Genomic DNA, 16,977 nt, shown 5'->3' on the forward strand with positions numbered 1-16,977 from the left:
TCAACAAATTAAATTTCATTTTCTGAATATTTTACTTTACAATTATGTTGCGAGCTTGTTTTTAGTTAACTGGCTCTGGAAGCTGAGAGGAGACACATTCAGACAGCTAATTTCAATCATGAAAATGACAGAAGATGTACGGCCTGTACACTTTGGGTACTAAATCATTTTTCTAAGGAATAAATGCAAGGGCATTGAAACATATGTAATGCACTTTGAAACAGATATTTTCCAATCCAACACCTTGCTCTGAGGGAGAGGGCTCTAAGGGATGACTAACTTGTTTCTGTTCTCCCTGAATATAGCCCCTTGGTTTATCATGTCTGATTCCTTAAGGTACAGGCACCATCTGAGCTTTTATGTCCTACCTGTGGAGAGACTCATTTTGTTATGCATGTATGGGAGTGTCTAGAGCACCTTAGTGAAGGTCATGCTACAACAAATAAATTTCTCAAATCTTAGTGACTTAAGTTTATTTCTTATTCTTGTAAAGTCCAGGATGTTATCCAAATGGTCATTCATGACCCATCCTCCTTCCATTAGTGCTTCATTAGTGTACTTATTCAGTTGGAAGACAGAGTAAAAAGAGAATGAACTGTTGGAAGCTGCTTATAGGCTAAAGTTGGAACTGGCATATGTCACTTCTGCTCATATTTTACTGGCCATAACTCAATCATATTTTGCAAATAACTGTCAGGTGAAAAGGCAAACTGGTTTGGTTAACAAAAGCAAGTCTGCTCAATGGGGAGATACCAAAACTTTCCATAGTCATACAACTTTACTATATAATCAAACTGCTATAACTTTCCCTTTGAAAACAAAGAACACACAAATTTCATTTGTGTAACTACTTGCACATTAAGTAACCCAACTGGTCATTTTATTATAGTTATAAAAAAGAAAGTGACTACCTGGACATAATTGAAAAAACTGGGTGATACCATTTGGATATTTGTTCCCTCCAAATCTCATGTTAAAACGTGACCCCCAATGTTGGAGGTGGGGCTAAGAGAGAGGTGTTGGGTTATGAGGGTGGATGCCTTGTGGATAGCTTGATGCCTTCCCCTTAGTAAAGAGTTCACAGGAGATCTGGTTATTTAAAAAGTATGGCACCTCCTGCCTCTCTCTCTTGCTCCCTCTCTTGTTGGCTACCCCTTTGCCTTCTGCCATGATTGTAAGCTTCCTGAGGACTCACCAGAAGGTGGTGGTAGCACAACACTTCTTAAACAGCCTGCAGAACCATGAGTCAAATAAACCTCTTTTCTTTATAAATTATCCAGTCCAGATAGTCTTTTATAACTATGCAAAACAGACTAACATCCTGGGAATAAAATATATTAATGGATCAGTACAATACTATTTTAGTTGTGTTGAATTTTGAGCTGAAGAAGGCAGCTGTTCAGTATTTTTACAAACATTTTTGTCAAAGTTATGGAAATTAGCCATCCCTTTCAACCTTTCTAATTTGAAGCAATCACTGTGTTCTGCAGAATACATTCTCAGAGAATGGTTAAATCATTATCTCCCTTGGGATCTCTGGTTCCAAGCCTTTGAAAAAGGGGAAATCTTCCAGTTTTACAAAAGTTAATTGCCAGTGACTAGTCTACACGGACATGATTAAGAATGCAAAATGGGCATACTTGGGATCTCCTAACCATCCCAACTTAATCATTATTTTTATTACTTGTTTCCCTGTGAATTCTGTGTTATTAAAGCTGAACTGCTACATCATCAACTGTATTTTATAAATTGTTAAATTTCCCTGTTATCAATAATGTCACTTTTAGTTCAATTAGCTGAGTTTTCTTTGCCTCAACATGTTCCAACTTCAGAATTGTTTGCTCTTTTTTCACACAGGAAATGTCTTTTGAAAGCTTTACTGACTCCAGGCAGATTTCTTCCAACAATTTCTTGCTTCTTGTGGTAAGTTTGTTCCAGAGAAAGAGTAATAGTCTAAGACCCCCTATCTTATTCATATTTTTAATAATATATAATGTTTTCATAGTCTTTCATGTTGTTTGATTTTATTTATATTTTTACTCATCTTTCCAAAGAGATAAATATGTGTGTGTATATATATATACACATAAATATAATGCCTTTTCTATTTTACTATTGCATTTTTTCTGCTTATCTCTTCTGTAGTTCTCTCAAAATTATTAATTTAATATTACAGAAAGGCTATCATTTTAAAAACAAGATTATTTACCCTCCCAAAAATTTCAAAATAATTATGCTTCCCATGCAATGTTCACATATTGAATTCCCAGGTTTGTTTTTAGGTGACAAGAAGTTTATATTATTTTGTTATAACAGAAGTATGAAAATTTATGTATTTCTACTAGTTCTGGTTTAGAAAATGTTAATATGTAAGAAGATTATAGACATAAGAATTATTCTACTGAATAATTAAAACATTGTCTTAAAAGTTGACTGGCAATTCTCTCCCACGTTCTAAATTTTCATTTTTCTATTCTTTATTCATGAACAAGTTTTGCATATTAAGTAATATATTATAGAGGAAAAGAATTAAAAATAAGAAAGTAAAAATCATTCCATACGGTTTTTTGTTTGTTTGTTTGTTTTTAAAGAATACATGCAAGGGTGTTGCAACACATGTAATGCACGTCAAATACTCTTGGTTGTCTGAGTTTTCTGCAACAAGAACTATATTTTACATGGTTTATATGACATATAAAAAGGTAATTTCCAAAAGAAATACTATAGGGATGATAGAAACCTTGGGGATCATGTACCTAGAGCTTAACTACATCACATAAATACCTATAGAAAAATACAGGCTTCAGGACCCATTTCAGAGTACAGGCAATACTAAGTGGAGAGTTGTTAGATGTTGGAAAACTTGTGTTATTCTACCACCTCACTTGGTAATTGTGAAACATCCTCTATGTTTGACATCTACTGGTCTAATATACCAACTGCTTCATTTTGGAGCTACAGAACAAAGAACTAGGTGACTAACTAGTTAGTTTAGGGTTATGTAACTAGGAGATGAGCTCAAAGTCTCCTCTCCATCAACCACCAGTTCTGTGCTGTTTTCCCAATTCAATTCATCCAATTCAATGGAAGAGCAAGTATTTATTGGCCATTTGGGGGGTGGGGTTTATTGTTCCAATCTTGAATGATTGATTTTAGGCACATTAATGGAGATATTTTAGATACAGTTTTCTTAAATTAGAATACATTGAAAATTTCAGGAGCGCTTGAATCTTTTAGAATTATGTTAATTTTAGATTGCTTGCATAAATCCACTTTCATCAATGAGGTTTCCATAGTGTTTATTAAAATTTCAAAGAGGATATGCTCCTCTAGAAACATTAAATACTATTGATAAATCCTTATCTCCAACTAATTTGTTTTACTAGACCATGTTAGTAGATGACATGTTAGTAAATGGCATTTACTAACATTTACTAACATTGTTATTAATGTAATAGCATTAATACCAAAAGTTTTGGGATGTGATATTTAAATTTACCCATCTTCCCCAAATATGTAGGCTATTGAAGATAATTCAGTATATTGCCACAGTTTAATCATATTTTTCTTTGCTTTCCTATTTGCACATAAAAGTTATACAAAGTAAAACATACTGAATATTCCTTTTATGATTTTTATATTCTACTTTTAGCATTTCAGAGAAATGAAGAGTAAGAAAATAAGTCAAGGGAATACCACATATGCATAACGACATCGTTCACTTTGTTTCAGCATGCCTGGTATTTGGAAAGTAATTGCATTCTCTGGTTAGAGAATGAGACTCTAAAGTAAAAAAGAAAGGCTTTTCATCAGATGTCTTTATTCAGCATTATATTTTATATGGATGCATCAGTAGTATATGCTTAGAAAGAATGCAATGAATATATATACTGCTTTTGTAATAGGAAAATTTTTCTGAAAAAAAAACAAATATCATGTAAGAACAGATTTTTCTATCTCTAGATGTTAGAAGAGCAATTATGTTCCTGTGAGCAGCTGATGGAGGACATCATCAACATGGAAGTACTCCTTTGTGAGAGAAGTATCAGCTTACCTTTATATTAATAGATATTACCTTTGGATATATCTGTGGGAAAAGAAAAGCTATTTCAGTAAGTGGTATCTCTATTGTACTTCTCCACCTAAGTCAAAATATTCTTTCAGATGGCTTCTCTAGTTAAGGTACTTCCAATAAAAAAGATATAAAATTTCACAAAATACTCTTTTTTTCTAACCAAATTAATGTCAGAATTATGACATAATTCTGGCTTCTGTATTTATTGCCCTTTTGACTCTGCTGAAGATTTGAGTAGTTAAAGGCATATATAGAAGTATATATTCTTCAATTGTTTAGACATTACATCATGATAATAGTGAGTCTAATAAGATAAAATGTTACTGACAGAGCAAAAAAGAAATAGAAATCAAATAAGCTGTTAAAACTTTCACAATATAATTTAATACACTATTTTCTCCACTGACAAGTATTTTGAGAATAAAAATCTTTTACAACAAATTTAGTTATAAAATAAACTTGTAACACATTAGAGGCTCTACTAGATATTATCTTAGCAGAAATACCATTTTTTCACTAAGCTTCAGGTATGTGAGACTACCTATATGAAAATATTTTATGTTGATGTCCATTATGACTAGGAACAGTTGAAGAAAATGAGGCTTAACCCAAGGGCAAACCTGTGAATTGCAGAGAATTTTTTCTGGCTGTATCACTTTTACTACATTTTTTTTTTATTATTCATATGGTTACTCTTTCCCCATTTTCAATCATCCAACACTCTTCTGTTATCTAGCTTGTTCTTCCTTCATGCGAACATAATTAGAGCTGATAACAGCTATTCAAACATGTTAACTCATTCATTTTCTTTAGAGTTGGTGTAGTAGCTCAGCCAAGCATTAAACTTCTCTCTCATTGTAGAATAAAATTGTTTTTAATTAAAGTTAATTAAAGTAGGGAGACTCCAAATGACATCATATTTACTGAAACGCAGAATAATTCTGAATGCAACTCTGGTAGCTTTTTGAGGGTCTTCAGTGGTAATAATAGGAGAGTGTAGAAACAGAAAAGATAGAATTGGGACTTTGTGTCCATCTGTAATGGCAAAGTTAGACAGGGGGCTAGTCTGGCTTTGCCTGCTGAAGGCTTATTTAACAGAGGGCTTGGAATGTGAGTAAACATGCCTGGAATACTAAAGCATTTCTAAGGGCTTATTTTTGTGTGACACCATGAAAAAATAGTTAAATAATGAAACATACAACCTTAACATATTCTTAGTTTCTAATGTGACAATGGTAATTCTCAAAAGATAAATCTGCAAGTAAGTTTAATAAATAAATATATTTCCTTAAAAATGGTGTGTGCTTTTTATAGAATTATGAGCAAATAGTTACATGGCAGAATACCTCATATCTAGGATATATTCTTTTTTAATTGTAACTATTCATTGAAGATATAGGATTTCATAAATTGAGAGATGAAAGGAAAGGAGCTTGACAAACTAGTAAAGAAATTCAGACATGGCAAAGAATAACTTGTTGCAGGCCATGCAATACATAAAATCTATAGAATTTATTTCTGTTTAAACCTATTTAACTCAATGGAAAACTATACAGACAACCAGGTTTTGAAGGGCCAGAAATCTGGTGAGAATAGTGAGGCAGGCATAATACTGAGGTGAGCCTTACATTTCCCTTGAGGAATCTTTTAGTTTCTAAATAGCACAAGGCCAGAAGACCAAGAAGACAGCCACAAGGCAGATAAAAACCTAAGCTAAGACTTTGGCCTTATTGGGATGTCTAAAGATAAAACTTGTAGTTTAAGAAAGCAGGATGTCAAGAAACTAAATTACAAAGAAAAAGGGAGAAGAATAAGGGAATTTTAGCATTGTGTCATGTTCCTCCTTAAGACGTTTGCTAAATTTTATCTGGTATAGGGCTAACAGGATATCAAATGGAGTCAAGAGTAGCAGCTAAAGGTATGGGCAGCAAAACAGGGTATTTGGCAGTTTCCCAGGATTGAAGAAGAAAAAATTGGAGAAAGGACTCTAGTTAATATCCCTGACTTCTTATTATAAATAGAATAAAAGAAGGTTATACTCCAAAAACATAGGTAACAAGAATTATATCAACTCTTAACAAAAATGTGAAACTCAGCTCCGGACAAGCGCAACCCCACAATGGAAAAGCAGGTCTGCCCCATATTTAAGGTACCTGAGAAAAATCTAAAGGAAATCCTCCCTGAAGGAAGAAAATATGAGACAAAACATCAAATTATATCTATAATTTTTCATTAGCAATATTCTACATGTGATCAAACTTACTAGGCATGTCAGAAGTCAGAATCAAAAAACAGAAAACTAAAACATAATATAAGCAGATACAAAGGTGAATTAGAGTTGGAGATATCCATCATAGATTTTTAAATAACAAAGAATAAAATGCTGAACAAAATTGTTAGCAAGATCAAGAATCTCACTATGCAACTGGAATTTATAAATAATAACCCAATGGAAATTACAGAACTGAAAATGTTAACATTTAAATTAAGAATGCAATAGATGTGTTTAAACAGTTAAGAGAGGATTTTTGAACTAAGGAGAGATCATTATAAAATATACAGACTGAAGTTCAAAAACAAAAGAGAATCTGTAATATATAAAAGAGCATACAAGACATATGAAACAATTTAATATTTGTAATTGCATTTGTATAATAAGAGAAGAGAGAAATGTTAAAGAAGCAATATTTGAAAAGATAATAGGTGAGAAACTTTCAGAGCCAATAGAAAGACATCAACCCACACAATCCAGAGCATTAACAAACACCAAGGAGAACTGGGGCATGAGGTAGGAAAATCTAAAAGCATTAGAGTAAAACTGACCTTTTTTTAAATGCATAAAAAAGTTTTAAAAGCAGTCAGATAAATAAAAGACATTATCTTCAAAGGAAAGACACTTCATTAGAAACTATGGAGGGCAGCAAACAATAGAATGACATTTTGTAAATGCTCAAAGAAAATATGCCAAACTGTACTTGTTTATTCGGCAAAAATATCCTTCAAAAAGGGAAATTAAATAAAGATGTTTTCAGCCAAACAACTGAGAAAACTCATCAACAGCAAACCTGTGCAAACATACATATTTAAAGGAGTTCATTAGACAGAAGACTAATGATCTAAAGAGAAGCACAGAAATGAAAGAAGGAACGAACAATGAAAGAGTTAAATATGTGGGTAAATCAAAATAAAAATAACCTAAGTAGACCGGGTGCAGTGGCTCACGCCTGTAATCCCAGCTCTTTGGGAGGCTGAGGCAGGCAGATCACAAGGTCAGGAGATTGAGACCATCCTGGCTAACACGGTGAAACCCCGTCTCTATTAAGCATATCAACTTTTAATTCAAAACTGCTTCATAATGCAATTTGACCAAAAAAGTCTACATGCTAAAATAAGATATAATCCTACAACAACCGACTAAAGCATAACATTACAAAAATTTATTTGTATTAAAAAGATAGGTTAATTAAAAAGCAACTCATCTGATTAAGGTAACTATTTTACCTTGTTATTAAAGGCAAATGAAAAACAGACTTTATAAAAATGTAAAGATCATGTACTGGCTATTCCTGACCAGATTAGCACTTATCTCTAGAAGAATGCAGATTGTCTTCTATTATAATCTGTTAATTACACCTTGGGGCCATAAACACAACCAATTTCTAGAACAGGGATACAAATATATTGCTTTGAGGACAGAAAAATATATCCTGACCAAGAGATTGTTTATGGCAGTTAATTTATGGATTGTAAAAATGTAGTAACCATATAACTCGGGGAGGACAGGTGTACTCACTGATATGGTTTGACTCTGTATTCCCATCCAAATCTCATCTCAAATTGAAATCCCCATGTATCAACGGAGGGACCTGGTGGGAGTTGATTGGATGATGGGTGCGGTTTCTCCCATGCTGTTCTCATGATAGTGACTGAGTTCTCATGAGATCTGATGGTTTGATAAGTGTTGGCAGTTCCTCTTCCCTCTGTCTTTTCTGCCACATTCTGAAGAAGGTACTTGCTTCTCCTTTGCCTTTCACCATGATTGTAAGTTTCCTGAGGCCTCCCCAGCCATGCTGAACTGTGAATCAGTTAAAACTCTTTCCTTTATAAATTACCCAGTCTCGGGTACTTCTTTATAGCAGTATGAGACTGGACAGTAAATTGGTACAAGAAGTGGGGTACTGCTATAAAGATAACCTGAAAATGTGGAAGCAACTTTGGAACTGGGTAACAGGCAGAGGTTGGAACAGTTTGGAGGATTCAGAAGAAGACAGTAAGATGAGAAAAAGTTTGGAACTTCCTAGAAACTTGTTAAATGGTTTTGACCAAAATGCTGATAGTGATGTGGACAACGAAGTTTAGGCTGAGGTGGTCTCAGAAGGAGATGAGGAACTTATTGGCAACTGGAGTAAAGATCACTCTTGCTGTGCTTTAGCAAAGTGACTGGTAGAATTTTCCTCGTGCCCTGGAAATCTGTGGAACATTGAACTTGAGAGAGATGATCTAAAATTGTAACATATTTAAAAGGGAAGTGGAGTATAAATGTTTGAAAAATTTGCAGCCTTACCATGTGGTAGAAAAGAAAAATCTATTTTCTGGGGAGAAATTAAAGCCAGCTGCAGAGATATGTGTAAGTAATAAGGAGCCAAATGTTAATTGCCAACAAAATTGGGAAAATGTCTCCAGGGCACGTCAAGAGACCTTGGTGGCAGCCCCTGCCATCACAGGCCTGGAGGCCTAGGAGGGAAAAAATGGTTCTGTGGGCTGGGACCAGGGTTTCCACTGCTGTGTCCAGCCTCAGGATATGGTGTCCTGTGTCCCAGCTGCTTCAGCTCCAGCCGTGGCTAAAAGGGGCAAGGTATGGTCCAAACTGTTGCTTCAGAGGGTGCAAGTTCCAAGATTTGGTGGTTTACATGTATTGTGTTGTGTTGGGCCTGAGGGTGCACACAAGTCAAGAATTGCAGTTTGGGAACCTCTGCCTAGATTTCAGAGGATGTATGGAAATGCCTGGATGTCCAGGCAGAATTCTTTCACAGGGTCAGAGCCCTTTTAGAGAATCTCTGCTAGAGCAGTGTGGAAGGGAAATGTGGGATTGGAGCCCCCTCAAAGAGTCCCCACTGGTGCATTTCCTAGTGGAGCTGTGAGAAGAAAGCCACCTTCTCCGGACCCCAGAATAGTAGGTCTACTGACAGCTTGCACTCTGCAGCTAGAAAAGCTGCAGGCACTCAACACCAGTCAGTGAAGGAGCTGCCCAAGGCTGTGGGAGTCCCCTCCCCATTGCATCAGCATGCCCTGGATGTGAGACATGGAGTCAAAGGAGATTATTTTGGAGCTTTAGGATTTAATCACTGCCCTGTTGGCTTTCAGACTTGCATGGGGCCTATAGCCCCTTGGTTTTGGCCAATTTCTCCCATTTGAAATGGGAGCATTTATCCAGTGCCTGTCCCCATACTGTATCTTAGTAACTAACTTGCTTTTGATTTTACAAGCTCATAGGTGGTAGAGACTTGCCTTGTCTCAGATAGACATTGGACTATGGGCTTTTGAGCTAATGCTGAAGTAAGAGTTTGGGAAGGCAAAATTTGTTTTGCAATGTAAAAAGACGTAAGATTTGGGAGGGTCCCAGGGGCAGAATAATATGGTTTGGCTCTGTGTCCCCACCCAAACTCATCTCAAATTATAATCCCCACGTGTCAAAGGAGGGATCTGATGGGAGGTAATTGGATCATGGGGGTGGTTTCCCCCATGCTGTTCTTATGATAGTGACTGAGTTGTCATGAGATCTGATGGTTTTATAAGTGTTTGGCAGTTCCTCTTCCCTCTCTTTTCTGCCACCTTGTGAAGAAGGTACTTGCTTCTCATTTGCCTTCCACCATGATTGTAAGTTTCCTGAGACCTCCCTAGTCATGTGAAAATGAGTCAATTAAACCTCTTTCCTTTATAAATTATCCAGTCTTGTGAATTTCTTTATATCAGTGAGAGAACGAACTGATACACTCACCATTTAGAAGATTCTATTTTGCCTCCTTGGTGTTTTTGTTTGGCTTTTTGTTCTAGAGTAGAAGTGTTTTCTCTATCAATGAAGAAAGAATTTGGCAGAGTTACATTAAATGTTCTCTTCAGAACAGTATGCCTTAAAAATGGACTGAGCTGTGGACATTAAAAAAAAGAATAGCATATTTTAATTGTATCATTCATAAACTTTGAAATATTATTTTACATTAATCAATAATGAACTCATTAACATAAAATAACTTACCAACACCATTTATTGATATCTTACATGTTTGGATTCCTAGGGCTAACATACATAAGTATAATTTAAAATATCCAAAAGTAAAAAATAAAATAAAATATATAAAAGTTATAAGTCATGAACTTAATGCATGTTTAATATTCTTCTAAAAGTCATATATATTTGGTAGAGGCAAAAACCTTTGATGAAATCTAAAATTTCTTTTTAAAAAAGCAATATGTACATTTTTGCATGTATTAATATCAAATAATTTTTATTCCCAAAATAAATCTTGCTTCCAATGAAAGCAGATATTGACTTTCTAGATGTGTCCTCTCTCAGCATTTATTCTTTCAACAAATGTTTGTTAAATGCATATTATCTGCCTATTTTCCAACTATTAACATGCAGTAACAAGATAAAGTCAATTTACATTCACCATTCAACATACCAATGAACACATCAAGAAAGACAAAAATTCAAAGGAACTTTTAAAACTAAAACAAACTCTTATTTCCATTGCTCTGAGGACTGTCCACCAAATTTCTTGCAAAAAGGAGCTGATTGAAGAACGAAATTAATGGAATTCAATCAATATTTATTTGAGTGCCTCTTATGTGATATGTATTAGTCCTAACATAGCTATTATCAATGATCCTCTTTTTTTAATCTTCTCCTCCACAAGAACGTCATATAATAGGATATATTAAAAAGTTAGAAATTGAGATGCATATTTAGTAGGTACAGGTTGAGAATATTGCATTCTTAGATTTACAGTTTTTCATTGCCTGTCTTCATGTAATAGAATGAGAGTTACAGGTTTAAAGTCAGCTTCATGTGGAAAGATAATTCATATATCTCAGTAGAAATTTTGACTCGGACATTTTCAATGTCTGTGGACTTCAAAATGTTACCTCCCCTTTCTGAACTTAGGTTTCACCACTTTTCAAATGGAGTCAAAGCGATCTATTTTATATAGGTTTAGGGGTTATAATAATTGAGTTAAAGTATGGAAAGTAGTCCTTTATCTTAAAAAGGCAATATAGCTTAGTGGTCAAAAGCATGAGCCTTTCATTGGTTGAAACCCTACTCCTGCTATCTGCTTTCTATGTGTTCTTAAGCAACTTACTATCTCTGTGCTTTGGTTTTGTAGCTGTTGTTGTTTTTCTTGAGACAGGGTCTCACTCTGTTGCCCAGGCTGGAGTGCAGTGGCTCAATCTCAGCTCACTGCAGCCTCAGCCTCTCAGGCTCAAGCCCGGGATTCTCCCACCTCTGCCACTCAAGCAACTGGGACTACAGGTATGCAACACTGTACCCTGCTAGGTGCTTTGGTCTTTACACTTGGAAAGAGAAGATGCTAAAATAATGAGATATTTTTATGAGGATTACATGAGTTAATAATGTATAAAGCATATCAAGCATGGCCTATCAAAACCATATGTGTCTATTACTATTATCCTCCTCCTCATCATCATCTTGTGTAATGTCTCCCAATGAGCAAATATTTACATCAAATTAATTAAAAATAAACTTTTATTCTTATAATTAGGGCAGTGGTAAATAGGGCAGTTAGAATTTGCCCTCAGTCCAGCAGTCTGTAAAGACAGTAAAAGGGCATTGAGGTAGATTATTTTAGCATATCATTAGGATAAAATTAAAAGGAATAGTATTTCCATGATCAGGGTGAGAGCACAGAGCCAGGGCAATCCACATGTCCTACTGTTGGGAAGTTTTGGTTTTGCACAGATGCCTTCTTTTAAAAGCATAAACAAACAAACACAATTCCAATGCAAACAACATATGCTAAAGGAAAGTAGCATTAATTTGAAGCTATATTGTAAAAAGTCACCAATACTTATTTATAATATGAACAAAATTAAGTTTCAGAAAAAATATAAAATTAGAACTGAAGAAAGTTTGTGAGGTAGTCCCTCAATCATTAAAAAATGTAAAAAGAGCCTATCGAATAACTATGGAACTAAAGAGAAATATACACGTAAGTCAAATCGCTTAGAAAAATAATACAAAAGAAAAAACGAACATTCATAAAATTACCCCCAAGCTTTAGTCATAATCCAAAATATTTCATGATTTATAGAAGGAAAATTGGGAAACTTCCACTTATTCCCTCCTCCTTTTATTTATTCCACGAGTGAACATCAAGTGCCTATTATATATCAGGCACTGTACAGAAATCTAATAAAATTGTCAGCCAAAAATACATAATCCCAGGTTTCATAAAATCTATTACCAAAAATGAGATAATCATAAAATGCATATAAAATCAAACATTGATAAGAACTCCCAAGAAAAGGTACATAGAGACAAAATAAGAAGAATGGACCAAGTAAAGGAGATCAGAGGGTTCAATAAGGACATGACAATTGAATTGAAATCTGAAGTAAAGACAGGACTTAATCAGGCAACGGTGGGGAATAGGGTTGGGGAGGCACTCCAGACTCAGAGATCAACACAGGCAAAGATCCTGTAGCATGTTGTAGTAACTGAAAGAACGCTAATAAGCCTAGAGTGGCACGGAGCAAGGTAGGCCCCATGAGGGATGATGTCATAGACCTGTGTAGGGCATGTTAAGGATTCTGGTGATGACAAAAGTAATGAGAGGCCATTAAAGTTTATTACAAAGTTGGTAAGAGATTATTGCTTTTGTAAAATCACTTATTATTGTATTTTACATTAATGTTTTTATTGTATAAATATTAAATATCCTACATGCACTTATTTAACTACTAAAATAGTTATGTACTACTAATTTCAAAAGGAATTATTAATATTTATTTATATACATATTTTTAAGTAAGAGTTACTCATCAAGATGTTTTTCAGGTTAGAATTACCTTCTGGAGGCAGGAAAGACACTATAGACCAATGTTCAGAGGGGGAAGTATGGGTAAAAAATGAAAATGTGTGGGTTATCTACAAATAGACTACTGAGAGATTATAGAATGAGAAAAAGATCCAGGTTCAAGACTTTATGAACTCTCAAATTCATAGCCAGATATGGGGTAGGAGCCTATAAAAGAGATCAGAACATCAGAGAGTGGTATGTTAGGAGAGCCAAGAGAAGTGAATTTATCTGTCTGGTTTTAAGATTTCAGTACTACTGAAAAGTGAAGTGGACAGAAATATGCCCATTATATTAAGAGAAATGGATATTAATTAATTTAGTTGAGGTAAATTAAAATGCATATAATCCATACTGGAGAATATTGAGAAGTGAAAGGAAAAGGAGAGGAGAGGAGAGGAGAGGAGAGGAGAGGAGACGAGAAGGGAGGGGAGGGGAGGGGAGGGAAGAGGAGGGGAGGGGAGGGAAGAGGAGGGGAGGGGAGGGAAGGGGAGGGGAGGGGAGGGGAAGAGAGGAGGTAGAATAGCAACAAACTTCATTTTAAGAAATTTAGTTTCAAAAATAGGAAATAGAGATCTTTCTTACAATTTTATTTTTCTTTTGTTAACAGAAAATATTAGAAACTAAAAGACAACAGGGATTACCTTGTACTTGAGAGAGAAATAACTGATAGTGAAATGTGCCAGAAAATACAGAAGGAAATAAGATCTAGAGTATATATGGAGGTATCAGAATTAGTGAAAAGGAGTGATTTATTCCAAGAGTTGTGAAGGATTATAAGACAAACCCAGATATATATAAATTATGAATAAAATGTAGTGGAATTGAGAGACTCTCCATCTGATATTTTTTTTCTCTATTACTGCCATCAAGAATTCTTCCTACTCAAATTCCCATGGAAACTACTAATAAAACATACAATTAGAGAAAATCATGTGTTAAAGTTGAAGAACAGAGATAGTGATGGCAGCAGCTGCTGCAGACAGCCTGAGACTGCCATCAGACAGGCTGCAGCAGGGAGGTGCGGCCAGGGCTGCACACTCCATGGAGCCTGTAGGAGCTGGGGACAAGTGGGAGCCCTACCCCCACTAAGTTGAGGCAGAAGCTCCCTGGGTGCCACTGCAGCTACCCAAACTGCAGCTGCAGAGCCAGGTCTCCTACTCCATAGAGCAGGCAAGAGCCCCGCCACCTCTAGGCACAGCTGCAGCTGTAGCTGCCCAAACCCTGGCTGCAGACTTACGCATCCCTACACACTTGGGGACCCAGGAAGACCCTCATGCCCTCACAGGCTCAGAAGGCCTGCTCCTGCTGCCTGGCTTCTCCCTGCTCTCTGCACCTTCTCCAATTTTGGAGCAAAGTCAGGTGGAGCCTGGGCACCATGAAGGACACCTGGAGGCAGACAGATTCTGGGGTGGAATGGGGCAGGTCTCCACAGAGACCTCACCTTTTTTAGGCCAGGAATAGCCTGAAGGCTGGGTCAGGCTGCCAGTCCCACAAACCAGAGTGGGAACTTGTGGCACCTTTTCTGGGCCTGCCCATGGCTGCCCATAGACAAATTGGCATGTAATGCCTTCCCTCTGAGGCCCATAAAAGCCCCAGACTCAGCCAGACATAGGCAGATAACTGGACAACCAACTGCAGAGAAAAGCAACCCTTAATGTTGATAGAAGGAGATGTCAAGATGACCAACAGCGGAGAGGAGCTACCCACTCTAGGGCCTCCTATCTGCTGAGAGCTTCAGAGACCTGCAGAGTCACCGGGACTACCAGCTGTAGAGAGAAGCAACCCACTCCAGGGTCTCCTCTCTGCTGAGAGCTGGGAAGACAATGGGATGACCTGCCTGCAGAGAGGAGCTTCCCAATCCAGGGTCTTCTCTCTGCTATAGGAGCTGAACACTCATCAGAACCGGCTGCTGTGGAAAGGAGCTACCCCCTGTGGGTCTCCCGCAAACTGTTCTATTGCTCAATAAAACTTCCCTTCATCTTGTTCATCCTCCACTTGTCTGTGTACCTCATTCTTCCTGGTCACAGAGCAAGAACTCAGGACCCACTAAATGGTGGAGTTAAAAGAGCTAGAATACAAACAGGGCTGAAACGTGCACTTGCTCACCACCTTGTGGACAAAGAGAAGGAGAGAAGAGTTGCGACCCTTCAGGGATCCCAGACTTGGGAGATCCCTGAGTCAGAGCTGTGACTCCCTCTTTGGAGTCCTGCAGTACCTGGCATCTCCAAGCTTCCAGGTGCCACTGCATGTCCTGGAGCCAGCAGGGGAAGCTGCTTGTGTACACCTGATCCAGCTGCAGCCTCACAGAGAGCTGACAGCCATGTTGGCACTGGAGCTGCCCACCCCGCTACAGCAGCCAGCATGTCTGACTGCGCAGAATCTGGAGCCCACACTTGCTCACACATCCTTTGCTGCTCCATGCCTGACTCTTCCTTGGCAGGCATGGGATCCAGGCCAGCAGAGTGAGCTGAGCACAGCCTGCCAGGCTGAGTGGGCAGAACCAGCCCAGCGAGCCTGAGAAAAACTCAGGCAAAGGCACCACCAGCCAGAGGTCTCAGGTCAGAAAAGCAAGACTTCAAAGATCCTGTGACAATAGGATACTAATCTCCTGAAATTTTCAAAGAATTACTGCTTGACATAACAGGGACAGCAATGGACTGAAGGGAGGGTAAGAGAGTGAATTCAGGCCTTCTGTTTCCCATCCCCAAATAACTTCCAAGAAAAAATATTGACTTCAGGAAGTTGAAAGTTTGCCATTCTCTAAAAATGAGGAATTAGTGTGGTATCATTGAGAATAATACACTGGAGTCCGAGTAGTATTGAGAGGTCCCAGGTTTCAGTCCTGGCACCATGCTCAGCACCAACTTAGAAGTAAGCATAGCCAACTTTGTTTCAGACATAGGAATCAGACCAAAAGGAGATACTAGGATGTCTGAATTTGGGCACTACAGAAGTAGAAGAGAGGTGGAGGGATCAGGCTTTATGTAGAGCACAGGAAAGAAATGAAACTCTTCCTAAGTTATTCCCTGCAGCCATTCTCCCTATACTCTTCCCCAAAGGCTCCTAGATCTGAAGGAGACTAAATTGAAGATCTTTCAAGACTGAAAGATTTAGAAAACTGAGATAGTACCACACATTATAAAACAATATAAATATATAGTATTTAAAACAACATGGCTTAAGCTTAAAAACAGGTGGTAACTTTAATGAAAAAGAAGCTTGCCAGTCTTAAAATAGACATTTAGTGTGTAAGCTGGCATTTTAATCAACAGAAAAGGGATTCAAAATTTGCCAGTACTGTAATAATCAGTTTTGCATTTGTAAAAATAAATATATAGTATATCTTCATGTTATGTGCCCATGCAAAGTTACATGTTTAAATGTTTAAAAATCTGGAATATTAGAGTAACTAAAAGAAAATACAAAGGAATATCACGCTTAGAATTTTGTCTTAGGAATATATCCTGACTATATACAAAGAAGTATCTGAGATGATATTTATATTGCTGTTTTATATAAGAAAGTCAGTGAAGTCTTTCAAAATGTCTAGAAAGAATTCCTGACGATATTTTAGAAATTATGCCTAATATAGAAAAAATAGAATGCTGTGACAAACATATAAAGCTGGTATATATGGTTCTAAAACACGCCTACTATTTACTATAGAAAAAATGCCTACTACAGCACTTCAAGTCTTACTATAAAGCTGCAGTTATCAAGACAGTATTTTATTGGTGGAAAAAAGAAACAAACAGATCGATAGAAAAAAAAAATATCTGGACACAGATCTTACAACCTTCACAA

At 36.8% G+C, this 16,977-nt stretch overlaps 1 protein-coding gene across 2 annotated transcripts in view; it reads right to left on the reverse strand.

The window, feature by feature from the left end:
• Nucleotides 1-3,713: 3,713 nt before the first annotated feature.
• STPG2 (sperm tail PG-rich repeat containing 2) overlaps nt 3,714-16,977 on the reverse strand; it is a 663,016-nt gene continuing 649,752 nt past the window's right edge. For both annotated transcript variants that reach the window (XM_073017496.1, XM_073017495.1), the window contains 2 exons: nt 10,074-10,222; nt 3,714-4,087 (listed from right to left, as the gene is read on the reverse strand). The gene's annotated coding sequence lies outside the window, so the exon portion shown is untranslated. The remainder of the gene's footprint in view (nt 4,088-10,073; nt 10,223-16,977) is intronic.

Source organism: Chlorocebus sabaeus, chromosome 7 (assembly GCF_047675955.1).
Source record: "Chlorocebus sabaeus isolate Y175 chromosome 7, mChlSab1.0.hap1, whole genome shotgun sequence".
Taxonomy (NCBI): domain Eukaryota; kingdom Metazoa; phylum Chordata; class Mammalia; order Primates; family Cercopithecidae; genus Chlorocebus; species Chlorocebus sabaeus.